This window comes from Vigna angularis, chromosome 6 (genome assembly GCF_016808095.1).
Source record: "Vigna angularis cultivar LongXiaoDou No.4 chromosome 6, ASM1680809v1, whole genome shotgun sequence".
Taxonomy (NCBI): Eukaryota; Viridiplantae; Streptophyta; class Magnoliopsida; order Fabales; family Fabaceae; genus Vigna; species Vigna angularis.
This window is the reverse complement of record NC_068975.1, coordinates 17,552,701-17,573,207: the sequence shown is the minus strand read 5'-3', so window position 1 is coordinate 17,573,207 and position 20,507 is coordinate 17,552,701. Positions and strand designations below refer to the sequence as shown.

At 40.0% G+C, this 20,507-nt stretch overlaps 1 pseudogene; it reads left to right on the top strand.

The window, feature by feature from the left end:
- The first annotated feature begins 429 nt into the window (after positions 1 to 429).
- LOC128197523 (uncharacterized) lies at positions 430 to 15,093 on the top strand (annotated as a pseudogene).
- Positions 15,094 to 20,507: the final 5,414 nt, after the last annotated feature.

The following is a 20,507-nucleotide window of genomic DNA, read 5'->3' as shown; positions in this document are numbered from 1 at the left end:
GAAGACATCCCCAGGATGGTGTCGAATGCTGAAGCAAGCACTCATTTTTGTAACTCACCAGCGGAAATAGAATTGTTTATTAATCATTGTAAATGGTTGGTGCGAGAGATGAAATCTTTCATTGCTCGGGCGCGGGATTGATGTACATCAGAATTATGTGTTTTGTTCCTTAGACGATGTAATGGATCAAATTTTCTTGAAATGAAAGATAGGGGATGTTTGTTTGGTATCGGCTTGTGTTAATTTTCCATCAGTATTGTCATTGTTATCTTGTGATTTCCACTTATCACTAGCATGCATCATGTTTTCTTTTTGCATTTTTCATCCTTATCTAATTTAATTTAATAAAAAATAATCATCAGTACAAGTGAGAGAACAACGGCAAGTTTTCCAAGGCATCCGTACAGGACCAGAGCTAATTCGAAGGTCATGGAGAATTGGGAGCAGTCACACGAATCTATTAAGGCCGATGTCAGCCAGTTGAAGGATCAGATGGCCCAGATTTTGGCGGCTCTCGAAGCCCTGAAGACTACGGGAGGGGTGACCCCTGTGCAAGTTGAGGGAAGTGCTCAATATTACCCTCCGTTGTTCAATGCTGGGAGTCAATCTGTTTCATTCCCAATGTATGGATTGCCTCCAGGTTACACCCCACCTGTGGGAGAATACACAAAAGGGGAGCAGACTTCATTCTCTTTCCCTACCACTACTAACGTACCACCAATCAGTACTCAGGGACCTGTTGTAATGTCTGCACCTATGGTAAATGAAGGGATGTATGCAAGCATGACTGATGGAATACGAGTAACCCCGGTGCCACCTGTGATTACCGGAGAGGGCTTTTCTACAAGGGCTGCGCCATATACATCGTTTCAGGGGATAACTAGTAATGTTGATGGGGAGAAGGATAAACTGGAGAGCCTAGAGGCAAGATTGAGGGCTGTTGAGGGGTATGAAAGTTATGGATTTGGGGATGTTTCTAGATTGAGCTTGGTTCCTGGCGTCAAAATACCACATAAGTTTAAAGCGCCAGATTTTGAGAAGTATAAGGGAAATACATGCCCAAAGAGCCATCTAACCATGTTTTGCAGAAAGATGGCTGCATATGCTTATGATGAGCAGCTGCTCATCCATGTTTTTCAAGATAGTTTGGCTGGAGTGGCGTTAAACTGGTATACCCATTTAGAGCCGACTCGAGTTCGTTGTTGGGCGGACTTGGCTGATGCTTTTGTGAAGCAGTATATATATAATACACATGTTGCGCCAGATCGTTTACAGCTGCAAAACATGTCAAAGAAAGACAACGAAAGTTTTAAGGAGTATGCTCAGCGGTGGAGGGAATTGGCTGCACAAGTTGAGCCACCTTTGTATGATAGAGAAATGGTGGCAATGTTTGTAAATACGCTCCAACCAACATTCTATGAACATATGGTGGGAAATGTATCTTCAAATTTTGCCGATATCATCGTGATAGGCGAGCGGATAGAGACCGGGTTGAAGAATGGGAAGATTGCATGTGGCTCATCGGTGGTTGCAAATTCCAAAAAACCCAATTTCAACTCAGGAAAAAGAAAGGAAGGAGATGTGCATTCAACATCTGCAACCCCGGTGTGGAGAGGTCAGGTTCCCACTCATAACTATCGACCATACTGGGGTCAACATCCACATGCAGCTAACGCGTCATTTGTTCATCAAATTAGGCCTCAACAGCAACCGGGGTACTATCAACCACAATACATTCCGACGAATAATTGGAGGGGAGGGGCGAACGTAGGTTCCAATATGAATGTAGGTCCAAATACTTATCCAAGAAGGAACCAAGAAAGAAATTATGTTAACTTTACCCCAATTCCTACTACTTATACGGAATTATTGCCTCATCTTATCAAACAAGGTCTGGTTGTCGTTTGTCCCTTGAAGCCTTTGCAGCCTCCATACCCAAGAGGTTATGATGCAGATGCAAAGTGTAGTTATCATGGAGGGGCCGCTGGTCATTCCACTGAGAGGTGTCTGGCTTTCAAGCATAAAGTGCAGACTCTAATTGATTCTGGGTGGTTAAAGTTCCAAGAGGATAAGCCTAATATTGAGGCCAATCCTTTATCTGGGCATGGAAATGCTTCGACGAATGCTGTCGAAGTGAAAGAACATGAGCTGGTGAGGAATGTGAAAGAAGTCAGGAGCTCTAGGAGGTTTATTTTGGAGGCGTTGCTGAAAGTGGGTATCTTGAAGGGTGATTATGATGAGAGTATGGCATGCGCGCTCCACCCAGATGCTGAGCACTCTATTGAGGAGTGTGTTAAGTTTGAAGAAATTCTGCAAGACCTGTTAGATCGTGGCCTGATGCAGGTATGCTACAAGAGGGAAGAGGGAGATGTATTTGCGCAAACTGGTGATGAATCCGGTATGATTTTACCAGAACCATTGGTGATTCGTTTCACTAAGACTACCTCTATCCCACCAACTCAAGGAAGGTCGCCCGTTGTTATCCGTGTACCAGCTCCTTTTCCTTACAAGAACGAAAAAGCCGTCCCATGGAGATATGGGACGCATGCATCAAGCGAAGAACAAAGCGTTGACCCTGTCGTCAAAAACATATCAGGGATAGGTGGAATGACGAGGAGTGGTCGAATTTTCACATCACCAGAATTGGCACGAGAAAGAGTCAATGATAAGGAAGCAACGATGGCCGCGAAGGCAAAAGAATTCTTAAAGGGGAAGGGTGCACAGACAGAGGAGATCCCTGACAAGGAAGAAAGGAGAGAAGTTTCTGAAGAGGAGGCTTGTGAATTTTTAAAATTAATACAACAAAGTGAGTATAAGGTGGTGGAACAGTTAAACCGTATGCCTGCTCGTATATCCTTGTTAGACTTGCTCATGCATTCGGCATCACACAGAAAGTTGCTAATGAAGATACTCAGTGAGGCTCACGTGGAGCAAGGTATTTCGTTGAATAAATTCGAGGGTATTGTTGGCAATATTGTTGCTAATAATTATCTCACATTTACGGATGAAGAGATACCAGCTGAGGGAAGAGGGCATAACAAGGCTCTTCACGTCTCGGTGAAATGCCTGGATCATGTTATTGCGCGTGTTTTAGTGGACAATGGGTCCTCTTTGAATGTTATGCCGAAAGCAACCTTGGAAAAGCTACCTTGCGAATGAATGCATATGAGACCGAGTTCAATGATTGTGAGGGCGTTTGTGTCAGAGCGGCTGCAGCGGAATGGTTAGCGTAGGATAACAAACCAAGAGGGGGGGTGAATTGGTTCTTACTAAAATCGTGTGCCTTAAAAATTTCTACTCAATTAAACTTACTTAGCAAATAATAAAGACAATAAAATAGAGTAAGGTTGAGAGAAATTTGCACAGTTGATTTTATCCTGGTTCGGATCTTACCAATCCTACGTCCAGTCGCTTATCTCAAAAACAAGATAAACACTTAACTAATCACAAAACTATTACAAACTACAATCACACAGATACAATTTGTAAAAGTTTAGAAAACACCTCTCTTGAAGCCACAAGAGATGAAACAACACCTCCTTTGAATCTTCACAAAGGATGAAACACTTCCTCCGAATACTTCACGAAGGATGAATTCCTCTTCCAAACACTTCCTTAGATGCACCAAGGATGAACCAGCTATTCCTCTATCACCGTAGCAGTATTTCACCAACTCTACAGACAGAGTTTCCTTAGCTGAGCAAGAGTACACAATTCTCAAGAGTTTCAGAGTATTTGAGCACAAGGGAAGAGTTAGAGTTGAGAGAAAATGAGAGTCTATTTATAGACTCATCCAAAGGCTCCTCCATTTTCGCTTTTAGACTTTCTGACTGTGTTAATCGATTAGCTACAGTGGTTAATCGATTAACAACCCAACGGCTACTTCAACGGCTCTAAAAACGGCTAGTTTTTCAAACGTTCACCTTGTTAATCGATTAACAGCCCTTGTTAATCGATTAACGCTAATCGATTAACACCCTCTGTTAATCGATTAGCACTGCACTGCTGGGCTTCTTCATGGCGCACTGGAACAATCGATTAACAGCCCTTGTTAATCGATTAACGCTAATCGATTAGCACCTCTTGTTAATCGATTAGCACTGCACAAAATTTTGCTTATGGCTTATTTTTACATCACTTTTGAATGCATACATAAAACTACTAATTTTCCTATGTTCATACAATTATTACAAAAGATTACAAGTCTTTCAAAGATCATTCTTCATGAGTCTTGTTTGTTCTTGACTTGATTTGGACATCATCAAAACTTCATCTTCATCAATTTGCTAACAGTTTGATGGTAGCAAACGAGAGGTGATGGGAGAGGTGGATTTACCAATGCAAGTTGGCCCTTGTGTCTTTCAAATAATGTTCCAGGTTATGGATATCCTGCCAGCTTATAGTTGTCTGTTGGGGCGCCCATGGATTCATTCGGCTGGAGTTGTGCCTTCTACACTACACCAGAAGTTGAAGTATGTGATGGGAGATAAGCTGGTGATAGTATCAGGAGAAGAGGATCTTCTTGTGAGTGGGCCATCATCCACACGCTACATTGAGGCAGCTGAAGAAGCTCTCGAGACACCTTCCAATCGTTGGAGATTGTGGGAAATGCTTGTGTGGAACCGTTTTCAGTAAATCCTCGTCTATCATGTGCTTCTATTATGATGGCCAAGATTATGATAAAAGAGGGCTATGTATATGGGGAAGGTTTGGGCAAATATCGGCAAGGGCGAGCATTCCCTCTTGAAATCGTTGAAAACAAGAACAGATATGGCTTGGGGTACAAACCTACCAAGGAAGACCGGAAAAGGATGATTGAAGAAAGAAAAGAGCACAGTCTGGCCAAAAACTTGTTGAGACCTCGACAAGTGTACCGAATCGTACAAGTAATAAATCAGTAAGTCCGAATATCGTTTCCCAAGAGATTTGTTTTGATTCACAGATTGATTAAAGTTTACTAATTTAGCGATTAAATTTACAACACAAATAAGATTTGCATACAGATGAAATTAAAGTGGTAAAAACAGATGAATTAAAGTTCACTGGGGTTGATTTTCAAGTTCATCACTCAAGTAATTTTTCTACTAACACAATTCCTCAAAATTAAGCATCAACATCCTAGGCGCATGCAGTCATGATCTCTCAGATGACCGTTCAGAATCATTCAAACTAAATCCTAATCTCTTAGATAATTCAGTTATCAGATTTGCCTTAATCACAATGTCACAGATGACTAAGAATTTCCTCCTATGTCTAGGACTCGAAATCCTTTAGCAGTTCTATCCTAGGTCCGCGGTCTCATACATTTCTCAATGATTTAACCGTTCAAATAGCTCAGATTCTCATCATAGGCATGAATAATAAAGATAGAACACAAAATTCATACAAGATCATGCATTAATATAGAAATTACAAAGAGTTTCAGAAATGTACTCTCAACCCCAGTGAAATGGAGTTCTAGCTACACATATACATCATAGAAGCGATAAAGGATGGATTGGATGGTAGAAAGTGGTGAAATTCCACTCCGGAGCACCCAAAACGAGCATGGACGCGAGCTGCAGAGTCTCCCCTAGCTTCTCCCCTCCAGAACTGACTGGATTCAGCCTCTGGATCGCGTTTTTAAAGAAAGAACCTTAAGTGATTTTTCGCTGGGCGACGAACGTACGCTCGCTGGGCGAGCGTCGGTCGTTGGGCGAGCGTCGGTCGCTGGGCGAGCTGTTCCAGCTCGCTGGGCGAGTTGGCTCGCTGGGCGAGCTGGCTCGCTGGGCGAGCAGAGTCAACTCGTTGGGCGAGTCAAACAGTAAAGTCAACGCATGAACAGTAAAGTCAACGGATGAATAGTGCCGGTCAACGCGTGAATAGTGACTCTTTATTTTCTTCTCCAATCCTTATTTAACTGCAAAATAAACACACAAAAACACTCAAACTGATACAAAATCAACAATATATACATATTATACAACTTTTCATGAGATTTTACTCCATAATGCATCAAAGGAGATTAAAATAAGTGCTTAGGATATGCAATTCTTGGCACTTATCACACCCCCAAACTTGAACTTTTTCATGTCCTCATGAAAAGCAAATTCAACAGAAAAACGAACCCAACAAAGCAGTTAGTATTCCATCACATAATCTCTGTCACAAAAGTAAGGATTGTACCTACACCTCCAAATATTCAGATCAAGTGTTATAACTTCTATATTAACAAGTTCTTGAATCCGAAATGATAAGACAACCAGAAAAAGAATAGTACAAATGTGCTCAATCAGTGTTTACCTCAACCTGCAAGTGTTTACACTCAAATTCACGCTCAAAGTGTCATCAACTACTTCATCAACTTTTGCAAGTCATCTCATATACACATCAAACATTCTGATTTAAATCAAAAGGACTTTCTCAGGTTATAACTTGGCTTGGCTAGAAGAAACATGGTTTTACAAGGAAACAAAACAACACTAAAGAAGAGGAGAACAAGAACATAACAAAATTGAAACTTTATTCATCAACTACCTCTTCATTCATCACATAACACATTTTTTTTTTTTGAATTTTTCTCTAACTTTGATACTTTATCATATTTACATGATACAATAACCCCCTTTTTTTTTATCAGTTTAAGATTCAACTGATTATGATTTCCCCCAAACTTAATTTCTACCTATCATCTTGACAAATATGTTTCTTGTTCTCTTCTCCTAGAGTGTTGGATAAGGTAGATTTTTCTGTAAGAAGCTCAGGGTTCACAACAAATATATATAAGGCTCAAACAGGATAACAAAGGATGAATATTCACATATGGGTAGTCATCTGGCCAAGTAGTTAATTTCAAAAACAAACAACTGCCTTTCTCATTTCTAAACCAGAATGTATCTGTGTTAATAAGGATTATGCAAAAACCAAATTCATAGCAATAACAACTTCTCACTTGCTCTCAAAGCTTTCTCAGTACACTCAGATATTCAACTTCTGGGTCACAATCAATCAGATTCAAGAACAACTCATATATAATCATAACACAAGTTCTAAAACTCAGATTTTGCAATAACAATCTCACAATCATGCCAGTTATCATGGACAGAATTCCAAATTCAAATTCAAACTTCAAACACACAATTCACATTCAAATCATTGCAGAAACATAAATCAATCCACACAACCAACAGATTCAGATTCAATCCACACAACCAAAATAACTGAAAACATAAATAGATAGAGTTAGAAAAGCTGGGTTGCCTCCCAGTAAGCGCTTGTTTAACGTCTTTAGCTTGACACTAAGAAGCACTCTGTGGTTGAGCCAACGGTTTGAAATCATCCTTCATGAATATTATATGCATGGAATAAGAAGAAGGACTTATTCCTTTCAGATCAGAATTTGACCAACCTACAGCTCCTTTCTCCACTTTCAAGAATTCAGTTAACTTTTCTCCCTCTAGAGTGGATACAGCATTGCTGATGATCACATGTTTATTGTCATCTTTGTCGAGAAAAGCATACTTCAAATGTGAAAGTAGCAACTTCAAGTCCAGCTTCTTTTCTTTTATCTCTTTTTCATTAGATGGAATCTCCTTCAAAGCATCTAGACTCTGTATACATTCATCAATTAACTTCTCTTCATCTACAAGTAAAAATTCACAAGCATCAACAAGAGTTCTTTCAAGAGGTGATGATATGTGCATCGTCTTCTGTGCCATCATGCAGACTTCCTCAAGCTCATCAGTTTGAAAGCATGTATCTTCATCATTTGGGTGAGACATTGCTTCAAAAACATTAAAATTTACTTCTTCATTCTCAACTCTCAATTTAAGCTTTCCATCATCAACATCAATCAATACTCGAGCAGTCTTCATGAATGGCCTTCCCAAAATCAAAGGAATTTCTTTATCCTCTTCCATCTCCATGACAACAAAATCCACTGGAAATAAGAATTTGTCTACCTTTACCAACACATCTTCTACTACTCCATGCGGATATTTGATTGATCTGTCTGCCAATTGTAGAGTCATGCGTGTGGGCTTCAACTCTAATTCTCCAATCTTCTTAAACATTGACAGAGGCATAAGATTGATGCTGGCTCCAAGATCAATTAACGCTTTCCCAATAGTCAGTTTACCAATGGTGCATGGAATTGTAAAACTGCCTGGATCTTTAAACTTTGGTGGAAGCAACTTCTGAATGATAGCACTACACTGGCCCTGTACTTCTATAGTTTCTTCCTCAATATACTTTCTCTTCTTTGTGAGCAAATCTTTCATGAATTTTGAGTAAGCAGGTATTTGTTTCAGTGCTTCTGATAACCTTTGGATAAGGAAGAGGTTTCTCATACATCTGTTCTTTCCTTTTCTCTCCCTCTCTCTCTTTTTCAATTTCTCTATCCTCTTTCTCTTCTTCTTCATCTCCCTGTTTACTCATCTTATCTTTTTCTTCACTCACTCTTTTCTCATTCTCTTTTTCTTCCAGCATTCTTCCAGATCTTGTAGTAATAACATTGCAGTCTTCCTTTGGATTTACTTCAGTGGTTGCCCCAAAGTCCTTCACTGGTTTTTCTTCCAACTTCTTAGCTAATTGACCCACCTGAATCTCCAAATTCCTAAGTGAGGCTTCTGTACTTTTATGGTTGGAAATTGATACCTGCATAAACTGCTGAAGAGTTTCTTCCAGTTTTGAAGTTCTGTCTGTCAGAGTGGGTTGTTGCTGAAAGTTCTGTGGAGGTGGTCTGTTGAAAGGAACAGCTTGTCCCATACTCGGATGAGGTCTCCATCCTTGATTAAAACTTTGACGTTGATCATAGTTTGTCTGAAGACCTTGATTTCCCATATAATGTACTTCTTCATGAGACATGCTTTGCACTACACATTGACCACTATTATGATTTCCTCCGCATAATTCACAACTTTGAACCATCTGATGTTGAGTTTGAGAAACATTCTGCAGTTCTTTAGGTAGCTGAGATAACTTCTTCATTAATGTCTCAAGTTGCTGAGTCATAATCTTGTTCTGAGCTAGTAAAGCATCTTGAGATTGAAGTTGAAGAACACCTTTTTGTTGAAATTGAGCTCTTTCACTCTGAACTTCATTATCATTTGCAGCCATGTTTTCAATCAGATCATGTGCTTCTTCAGGCGTCTTCCATCTGATACTACCTCCAGCTGATGCATCTAACATTAACTTTGTTTGGGATTTCAGCCCTCCAAGAAACAAATTTAACATTGTAGGCTCATCAAATCCATGAGTAGGGGTTTTTCTCAGTAGGCCTTTGAATCTATCCCATGCTTGACCTAGAGTTTCATCAGCATCTTGTTGAAAAGACGAGATCTCCTGCTTTCCCTTATTGACTTTGGACTGAGGGAAGAACTTATTCAAAAATTTAGCAACCACATCATCCCATACTGTCAGACTATTCTCTGGAAAGGAATTCAGCCACATTTTTGCATTACCAGCCAATGAGAATGGAAATAAGCTGAGTCGAATTGCTTCATCTGGAACCTGATGAATCCTCACTGTATTACAAATCTCCATGAAAGTAGCCAAGTGAGTGTATGGATTCTCGTGGGATAATCCATGAAATTGATTGTTCTGCACCAAATGAATAAGAGCTGGCTTTATCTCCATGTTAGCAGCATTCACCACTGGTCTTGCAATACTGTTGAAGTGCAGAGGTCCTGAGAAAGTATTATAATCTGCAAGAGTTCGTCTTCCTTGCCCAGAACCTTCTCCAGTACGATTATCTTCCATTTCTTCTTTGTCTTGACTAGATGAAAAGTTCAAAATTTCTTCAGAAATAGCAGAGGCTTCTCTAGATTCTCTACTTTGTCTCCTTCTTCTGCTGTTGTTTCTTCGAGCAGTTCTTTCAATTTCCGGATCAAAAAGTAGATTTTCAACCTGTTCTCTGCTTCTCATACAAAACACAAACTAAAAGAAAACAATCCAAAAAGACACAATTTCTACAGATGATAACAAATATGCACAAGAATTCAAATATAATCACAATAAACACTTAAACAAAAGATATAAAAAATCAACTAAATCAGATAAACAACAAACAATCAACGAAAACAAAAACAAATCCCCGGCAGCGGCGCCAAAAACTTGTTGAGACCTCGGCAAGTGTACCGAATCGTACAAGTAATAAATCAGTAAGTCCGAATATCGTTTCGCAAGAGATTTGTTTTGATTCACAGATTGATTAAAGTTTACTAATTTAGCGATTAAATTTACAACACAAATAAGATTTGCATACAGATGAAATTAAAGTGGTAAAAACAGATGAATTAAAGTTCACTGGGGTTGATTTTCAAGTTCATCACTCAAGTAATTTTTCTACTAACACAATTCCTCAAAATTAAGCATCAACATCCTAGGCGCATGCAGTCCTGATCTCTCAGATGACCGTTCAGAATCATTCAAACTAAATCCTAATCTCTTAGATAATTCAGTTATCAGATTTTCCTTAATCACAATGTCACAGATGACTAAGAATTTCCTCCTATGTCTAGGACTCGAAATCCTTTAGCAGTTCTATCCTAGGTCCGCGGTCTCATACATTTCTCAATGATTTAACCGTTCAAATAGCTCAGATTCTCATCATAGGCATGAATAATAAAGATAGAACACAAAATTCATACAAGATCATGCATTAATATAGAAATTACAAAGAGTTTCAGAAATGTACTCTCAACCCCAGTGAAATGGAGTTCTAGCTACACATATACATCATAGAAGCGATAAAGGATGGATTGGATGGTAGAAAGTGGTGACATTCCACTCCGTAGCACCCAAAACGAGCATGGACGCGAGCTGCAGAGTCTCCCCTAGCTTCTCCCCTCCAGAACTGACTGGATTCAGCCTCTGGATCGCGTTTTTAAAGAAAGAACCTTAAGTGATTTTTCGCTGGGCGACGAACGTACGCTCGCTGGGCGAGCGTCGGTCGCTGGGCGAGCTGTTCCAGCTCGCTGGGCGAGCTGGCTCGCTGGGCGAGCAGAGTCAACTCGCTGGGCGAGTCAAACAGTAAAGTCAACGCATGAACAGTAAAGTCAACGGATGAATAGTGCCGGTCAATGCGTGAATAGTGACTCTTTATTTTCTTCTCCAATCCTTATTTAACTGCAAAATAAACACACAAAAACACTCAAACTGATACAAAATCAACAATATATACATATTATACAACTTTTCATGAGATTTTACTCCATAATGCATCAAAGGAGATTAAAATAAGTGCTTAGGATATGCAATTCTTGGCACTTATCACCCGTGTAGAAAGACGAGGGCCCAAAGAGAGCAAAATTCACATTGTTGACATCAAGGAAAGCTTCCGCAGTGCTGGGTGGATCAATGCTGACCAGATAGCAGCTGTGGAGGATGAAGAAGGGCCTCAAAGTTTGAGCTTTGTGTGGGCTTGCTCCCCTGATACTCAACTCAATAATTGGGAAACACTTGATTTACCTGTGATGCTTAATGTGAACAAAATGTAGTAGTTTTAATTAAGCTTATAGTTTCGATTGGGGCTTTAGAACTAAAGTTTTGCAGATAGACTTTTTTCTTTTCACTCAGCGTGACAATAAAGTTGCATTTCATCATCATTTGGCATTTTTCTTTGTTTATCTTATTTATTTATACTTTTTCATAAATTTAAATGATGCAGATGTGACAATGATTGTTTTGAAAATAACGATGTCAATGTTCCTAATTTTGAGCACCCTATCAATAATACGGAAGATGATTTCGAAGATAATGTGGAACCCTCTCCGGAATTGTTGAGATTAGTGGAACAAGAATCTAAGGAGATAAAACCCCATCAGGAGGAGATTGAAATACTCAACTTGGGAGAGAAGGATGAGATAAAGGAGGTGAAAATCGGTACTAGTATGAAAACGGAAGTGAGGGAAAGATTGCGTGTCCTGTTGAAGGAGTTTAAAGATGTGTTCGCGTGGTCTTACAATGACATGCCGGGTCTAGATACCAATATTGTGCAGCATAGGCTCCCACTCAAGCCGGAATGCCCTCCAGTCAAGCAAAAACTGAGAAGAATGAAGCCGAAAATGTCCCTAAAAATTAAAGAAGAAGTCCAAAAGCAATTTGACGCAGGATTTTTGGCTGTGGCAAGATACCCACAATGGGTAGCGAATGTTGTACCAGTGCCTAAGAAGGATGGGATGGTTCGAATGTGTGTTGACTATCGTGATTTGAATCGTGCAAGTCCGAAAGATAATTTCCCGTTACCACACATCGATACTCTGGTTGATAATACGGCCAAATTTTCGTTGTTTTCGTTCATGGACGGATTCTCAGGATATAATCAAATTAAAATGGCACCGGAAGATATGGAGAAAACGACCTTTATCACGTTATGGGGAACATTCTGTTATAAGGTGATGTCTTTCGGACTCAAAAATGCTGGAGCAACATACCAAAGGGCAATGGTGACACTTTTTCATGATATGATGCATAAGGAAATTGAAGTTTATGTGGATGACATGATTGCAAAGTCGGAATCAGAAGAGGAGCATATTTTCAATCTAAGGAAATTATTTGAGAGACTGAGAAAGTACAAACTCAGGTTAAATCCTGCCAAATGCACGTTTGGAGTAAAGTCTGGAAAATTGTTGGGCTTTATTGTCAGCCAAAGAGGGATAGAAGTTGATCCTGACAAAGTAAGAGCGATAACGGAAATGCCTGCGCCCAGAACAGAAAAGGAGGTTCGAGGTTTTTTGGGAAGATTGAACTACATTGCTAGGTTCATCTCCCAATTAACTGCTACTTGTGAACCAATGTTCAAGTTACTACGGAAAAATCAGGCCGTAGTCTGGAATGAAGATTGTCAAGTTGCTTTTGAACAGGTCAAACAATACCTGCAAAGACCCTCCTGTATTGCGTCCACCTATGCCAGGAAGACCGCTCATTTTGTATTTGACCGTATTGGACAATTCAATGGGTTGTGTATTGGGTCAGCATGATGAAGACGGAAAAAGAGAGCATGCTATATATTACTTGAGCAAGAGATTCACAGATTGCGAACAACGATATTCGTCATTAGAGCGAACTTGTTGTGCACTGGCGTGGGCTGCTCATCGTTTAAGGCAATACATGTTGAGTCACTCTACTTGGTTGATATCTAAAATGGATCCTATCAAGTATATTTTCGAGAAGCCCGCTCTCACTAGAAGGATAGCTCGATGGCAGATGCTACTATCGGAGTACGACATTGTATATGTTACTCATAAATCTATCAAGGGTAGCGCTTTAGCCGAATATTTAGCCCATCAGCCCATTAATGATTATCAGCCAATGCAACCTGAATTTCCTGATGAAGATATCATGGCTTTATTTGCTGAGAACAAAGAGGACAAAAATGAAAAAGCTTGGACGGTATTATTCGATGGGGCCTCGAATGTAATGGGGCATGGAATAGGGGCAGTGCTTATCTCTCCTAAGAATCAATACATTCCAATGACGGCAAGGTTGTGTTTTAATTGCACGAATAATATCGCAGAATATGAAGCCTGTGCTATGGGTATCCGAGCAGCAATAGAGTCTAAAGCAAAAATTCTGGATGTATATGGAGATTCAGCTTTGGTCATCCATCAATTGAAGGGAGAATGGGAGACTAGGGATACAAAATTAATTCCATACCAAGCTTACATCAGGGGATTAATTGAGTATTTCGATTCTATCACTTTTAATCATATACCGCGAGAAGATAATCAATTAGCAGACGCGTTGGCTACTTTGTCATCGATGTTTGAAGTTGATCAGGATGCAGAATTGCCAATGATTGAAATGAAGAGTCATGCGGAGCCAGCGTATTGTCATTTCATCGAGGAGGAGGTAGATGGTAAACCTTGGTACTTTGATATCAAGCATTATCTTAAGACTCGAGAATATCCAGAGAAGGCATCCGAAAACGATAAAAGGGCGCTAAGGAGGTTGGTTGGCAGCTTCATTTTGAGTGGGTATATTTTATATAAGAGGAATCATGACATGGTTCTCCTTAGATGTGTAGATGCAAAAGAAGCCGAACTGATACTAAAAGAAGTGCACGAGGGTACATTTGGCACGCACATGAATGGGCATTCAATGGCTAGGAAGATACTGAGAGTAGGGTATTTTTGGTTGACTATGGAAAATGATTGCTGTACACATGTGAGAAAGTGTGAGAAATGCCAGGTGTACGCAAATAATATCAATATGCCACCCACGACCTTGAACGTGTTGTCTGCACCGTGGCCCTTTTCGATGTGGGGAATAGATGTCATCGGAGCTATAGAGCCAAAGGCGTCAAATGGACACCGTTTCATATTAGTCGCAATCGACTACTTCACCAAGTGGGTTGAGGCTGCTTCTTATGCTAATGTGACTAGAAAGGTGGTGACCAAGTTCATAAAAAAAGAGTTGATTTGCAGATACGGGCTCCCTAACAGGATCATCACCGATAATGCCACTAACTTGAATAACCAGATGATGACAGAGTTATGTGAGGAGTTCAAAATTCATCATCTTAATTCTTCTCCTTATCGCCCAAAGATGAATGGGGCAGTGGAGGCTGCTAACAAAAATATCAAGAAGATTGTGCAGAAGATGGTGATCACATATAAGGATTGGCATGAAATGCTTCCTTTTGCTTTACATGGTTATCGCACTTCGGTACGAACATCGACTGGGGCAATGCCTTTCTCGCTTGTATATGGAATGGAGGCAGTACTTCCGTTTGAAGTGGAAATTCCGTCCTTACGAGTTTTAATGGAAACCCAATTAGAAGAGGCGAAATGGGTTCAAGCTCGTTTCGACCAGCTCAATCTCATCGACGAAAAAAGATTAACAACAGTATGTCATGGACAATTGTACCAAAGAAGAATGAAGAAGGCATTTGACAAAAAGGTACACCCAAGAGAATTTCATGAAGGTGAGCTGGTGTTGAAGAAGATTCTACCCATACAAAAGGATCATAGAGGCAAATGGACTCCAAATTATGAAGGGCCATTTGTAGTGAAGAAAGCATTTTCTGGTGGGGCACTAATTCTCACAAGAATGGACGGAGAGGAGTTACCATTGCCAGTTAATTCTGATGTAGTAAAAAAGTTTTACGCATGATGATTCCGTGATAGTGGTTGCTATTAAGGGGATGTTGATATTATCGTTAAAGATTATTGTACTCTGTTTTTTTTTAATAAATGAAGTTCGCGTAGTTCATTCATATTTTGGTTGTTTGCATTCCATCTGAAATATTGCATGTCACGCTGAGCTGTTAAGTAGTCAAAGGAAAATGAAAATGAAAATAAATAAGCGCTTGTTGATAAAAGCATCACAGGTATATCAGGTTGGTGAGCTCGGTCCTGGAGGATGTCGAAAAAGGAAAACGAAAAAAAAGAAGGTCACATGTTGAGTTTGTTGTTAATAAAGTTGTCAAGGACATAGTATTTTCGAAAAAGGAGTTTTGAAAAAATATCGTTGGTGAGCCTTTTCCTGATTCAAGGTTTTGGGTGTAACCGGTGTTCTTTTCTTGATAAAGCATCTGCATTCACATTACTTGAACCCTAATTTTTTCGTTTCCCACAAGACGAAGGATTTCGCCATATGCCTAATATTGGGGCAGTTTTCATCATGTTACATATCACCGATAATCCGTTGATTAGGGAGATATTAAAAAAAAAAAGAAAGAAGGAGAAAACAAAAGAAAAAAAAAAGGAAAAATGAAGTTGATGTGTCAAGCACTACATAGTTTAGTTTCAGGGTTAAATTCAAGAGAAAGTCAGACAAACAAGATTCGGAGTGACGTGTGGCCGTTTTTCGTTATCCAATCGTCAAAAAATAGTTCATCCAATTGCACCCCTTTTGAGCCAAAATGCATAATTGTTTTCATCACCCTAGACAAGAATCATTAACAGGTCGACGTCAATTTAAAAGGGTACATCATAAGCATCCAAAGATGAGAAAAAATGAATGAAAAGGAAAGTATCATAAAGGATCACAACAGGGGCAACGATAAGAATGATCCAAAAGGGAAAGAAAGAAAAAACAACAATAAATATGCCTGAAGTTCAAATCCCTAAAGACAGTTGACGGGACACCTTGCAAATGATTCTTGTCTAAAGACTTTAACCGTCAAACAATTATTTGGGCCTTCATTATCCTTTCTTTCAAAACCCTTTGACCTTTAACCACGGTACAAGCCCATAAAAGTCCACGCTGACTGAAGACTGTTGGTCCTAATCTTTCTCACAATTTAACTTTGAAACAAAATGATGTGGTGAACGACACAATTCAGTGTTATTTTAAAAAAAAAAAAAAAAAAAAAAAAAAAAAAAAAAAAAAGAGGTCTCCCTGTCAATCGAAGATCATCCAATTTGGGGGGAATCCTTTATACTCAAATCTTTTCACTTTTCCATTGTGCAAAATTGGGGCAGTATGGGAGCACAATATGTTAATATCACTTTTCCCCAAATGAGGGGCACACATACGTTAATTTTTGCTCACAGAAAATCATTATTCATTTGTTTTTCATAGCCATTCTTCCACATCATACAGGGTTCAAGTTAATTTGGATTGCAAAAAGCGATAAAAAGAATTTTAACTCAGGGTTACACTTTCTTCCTGCTCATTAAAGGGTTCTATACCAATCAACGTTGTTTTAAGGAATGCGTTTTGAACATACATTGTGTTTGATGACAATATTAACAATGGATTCCAAGCATGGAATTTTCAAAAAAAATAAAAATAAATAAATAAATAAATAAAATAATAAAAAAAAATGATGAAAAGCGAGAGTAAAAGAAAAGACCAAAATGAAGGTCTCATGTGTCCATGCATCCATGCATCATCATGACATAACATCATCTTAGAGGAAGCGAGGAGAATTGTTTGCAAAATCTTCATGTTTTACTTGGCATTTATCAACTTTTCAAAGTTACAAATCATGGTTTTAGTTTTCTGTTATCGACCCTCTGCATGGCAATGGTCAGATTTAAATTTCTGTTCTGTGAGTTTGGCCCTCTGCGAGGCAATGGTCAAATCCAGGTTTTAATTTTCTGTTATCGACCCTCTGCATGGCAATGGTCGGATTTAAATTTCTGTTCTGTGAGTTTGGCCCTCTGCGAGGCAATGGTCAAATCCAGGTTTTAATTTTCTGTTATCGACCCTCTGCATGGCAATGGTCGGATTTAAATTTCTGTTCTGTGAGTTTGGCCCTCTGCGAGGCAATGGTCAAATCCAGGTTTTAATTTTCTATTATCGACCCTCTGCATGGCAATGGTCGGATTTAAATTTCTGTTCTGTGAGTTTGGCCCTCTGCGAGGCAATGGTCAAATCCAGGTTTTAATTTTCTGTTATCGACCCTCTGCATGGCAATGGTCGGATTTAAATTTCTGTTCTGTGAGTTTGGCCCTCTGCGAGGCAATGGTCAAATCCAGGTTTTAATTTTCTGTTATCAACCCTCTGCATGGCAATGGTCGGGTTTAAATTTCTATTCTGTGAGTTTGGCCCTCTGCGAGGCAATGGTCAAGTCCAGGTTTTAATTTTCTGTTATCAACCCTCTGCATGGCAATGGTCGGATTTAAATTTCTGTTCTGTGAGTTTGGCCCTCTGCGAGGCAATGGTCAAATCCAGGTTTTAATTTTCTGTTATCGACCCTCTGCATGGCAATGGTCGGATTTAGATTTCTGTTCTGTGAGTTTGGCCCTCTGCGAGGCAATGGTCAAATCCAGGTTTTAATTTTCTGTTATCGACCCTCTGCATGGCAATGGTCGGATTTAGATTTCTGTTCTGTGAGTTTGGCCCTCTGCGAGGCAATGGTCAAATCCAGGTGTTAGTTATCTGTTATCGGCCCTCTGCATGGCAATGGTCGGATTTAAATTTCTGTTCTGTGAGTTTGGCCCTCTGCGAGGCAATGGTCAAATCCAGGTTTTAATTTTCTGTTATCGACCCTCTGCATGGCAATGGTCGGATTTAAATTTCTGTTCTGTGAGTTTGGACCTCTGCGAGGCAATGGTCAAATCCAGGTTTTAATTTTCTGTTATCGACCCTCTGCATGGCAATGGTCGGATTTAAATTTCTGTTCTGTGAGTTTGGCCTTCTGCGAGGCAATGGTCAAATCCAGGTTTTAATTTTCTGTTATCAACCCTCTGCATGGCAATGGTCGGGTTTAAATTTCTATTCTGTGAGTTTGGCCCTCTGCGAGGCAATGGTCAAGTCCAGGTTTTAATTTTCTGTTATCGACCCTCTGCATGGCAATGGTCGGATTTAAATTTTTGTTCTGTGAGTTTGGCCCTCTGCGAGGCAATGGTCAAATCCAGGTTTTAATTTTCTGTTATCGACCCTCTGCATGGCAATGGTCGGATTTAAATTTCTGTTCTGTGAGTTTGGCCCTCTGCGAGGCAATGGTCAAATCCAGGTTTTAATTTTCTGTTATCGACCCTCTGCATGGCAATGGTCGGATTTAGATTTCTGTTCTGTGAGTTTGGCCCTCTGCTAGGCAATGGTCAAATCCAGGTGTTAGTTTTCTGTTATCGGCCCTCTGCATGGCAATGGTCAAATTTAAATTTTTGTTCTGTGAGTTTGGCCCTCTGCGAGACAATGGTCAAATCCAGGTTTTAGTTTTTTGTTACTGATACTTTAATTGACATTGGTCATTTGGCATCGTGACTTGAATTATTTTGTTCGTTTTCTTTCATGATTGAAATCCGGACAAAATTAGTGTCTTTATCTTTACTTAGCTTTACTTAAATAATACGAAAAGATTAAATTTTCATATTATTTAGTAATATCTAAGTAAAGAGGGGCAGCTGTCAACACTCAATTTTGTCCGGGTTGTAAAAAATGTGTTTTTATTGGTTTTTTTATTATTTTTCTTTATTTCACCTTCTTGTTTTATTCTAGTTTTATGTATTTAGATTTTTGCTTTTAATTCAATTTTTTTTTCTTTCTTATCCGCAATTTGTTTTAATAGAGTTAATTAATCAAAATAATTAAAAAATTGAAAAATAAAATTAAAACTGAAAATAATAAAAAAATAAAATAAAATAAAATTGAAAAAAAAAATAGAAAACGTGGAAAAGGGCGCGTATGGAAGGCATGTCTGAGGGGAGGGGACAAGGTGGTTAAGGAGAATTTTTCCAAGATTTTTGGAAAAAGGGGGACCAGGTAGTTAGAAGGGGATTTTGCCAAGTTTTGGGGAGCAGAATTTTGTTGGATCAGAGAGAGAAAAAAAGGAAAAAGGGTGCACAGGAGAAACCATCATCTGCGATCATCACCCAGAATCATCATCGGCACTGGCACCGGCAAGAAAAGGTCACCGGATACACAGCTAGCAGTAGCAACAGCCATAGCAGCAGGTAGGTCTTTTGTTCACCTGTATGTTCAAATTCATCATGTATGCTTACTGCATAAGCTCCATGCACCCCTGTCTCGCCAGCCCATGCACCATTGTCACAGAATCATCTATCCCACTCATGCTCATATGCACACTACACACTCATCGTTTCCAATACCAAATGGACAAGATTCAACCAACATTAAACCCATCAGTAAACATTAAAAAATTAGGGGAGGCAGAGAGGGAAAAATGGTGTTGCAGGGGGGCATTAGGCCTTCGAGAAAATCCTCGAATGGGGAGGAAGAGGGTGGCTGATTGTTTCGTGGTTGGCGGTTTGGAAGTAGTAGTCTGCTGTGTGGTGGTGGCAGTGGCGTCGCTAAGGTCGTCCTGGTAGGTGATGGTGACCGTGTGGGTGGCCGAGGAGGTGGACGAGTATAGGCACGGGGGGGGGGGGGAACATTATCGTGACAGTGGTCGTGTTCGTCGTGGAGGTTTTAGCAATGGTGAAGTTGATGTTGATGGATGATGATAGCACGAGCGGATCGGAGATGAAGACGGAGGAAAACCATCCCTGAGAATCTCTGGTTTTCGAAGAGAGAGAAGTGGAGACGGTGGTGTCTTGGCTGACGGTGGTTCTGGTGGTGCGAGGGGTAGCCGGAGAGGCCAAGGCGCGTTTTGTTTGAGGTGACGGTGGCCGGCTATGGCAGAGGTGGTGATCAGTTGTGGTGCTGAACAAGAGACCTTGAATCTCTGGAGAAGGTGCGAACTGGCGTGAAGGAGTGGGAATGAGGATGAATCTCTGAACCCCTAGGAAATTCTAGGTTAGAAAGCATTGGACTCGGCCAGGCCTAGAAATGAGCGTACGTCCGGGAGCCTTGGGCCTCTTTTGGAACGGTCGTTATATAGCGTCCGTTCGCCATCTCCCCAACACGAACGCTCGTTATCAAAATGAACGAGCGCTCGTTAAACTTAAGCCTTTTAGACCGTTCGCTCATCCTTCTCACTAACGAACGTTCGTTATCCAAACGAATGAGCGCTCGTTAGCTAAAGGAATGAGCGTTCGTTAACCTTAAGCCTTTACGTCCGTTCGCCATTCAATAATGAACGTTCGTCCTTAAGCTTCCATTTTTGAACGTCCGTTCGTCATGTCAATAACGAACGTTCGTCCTTAAGCTTCCATTTTTGACCGTCCGTTCGT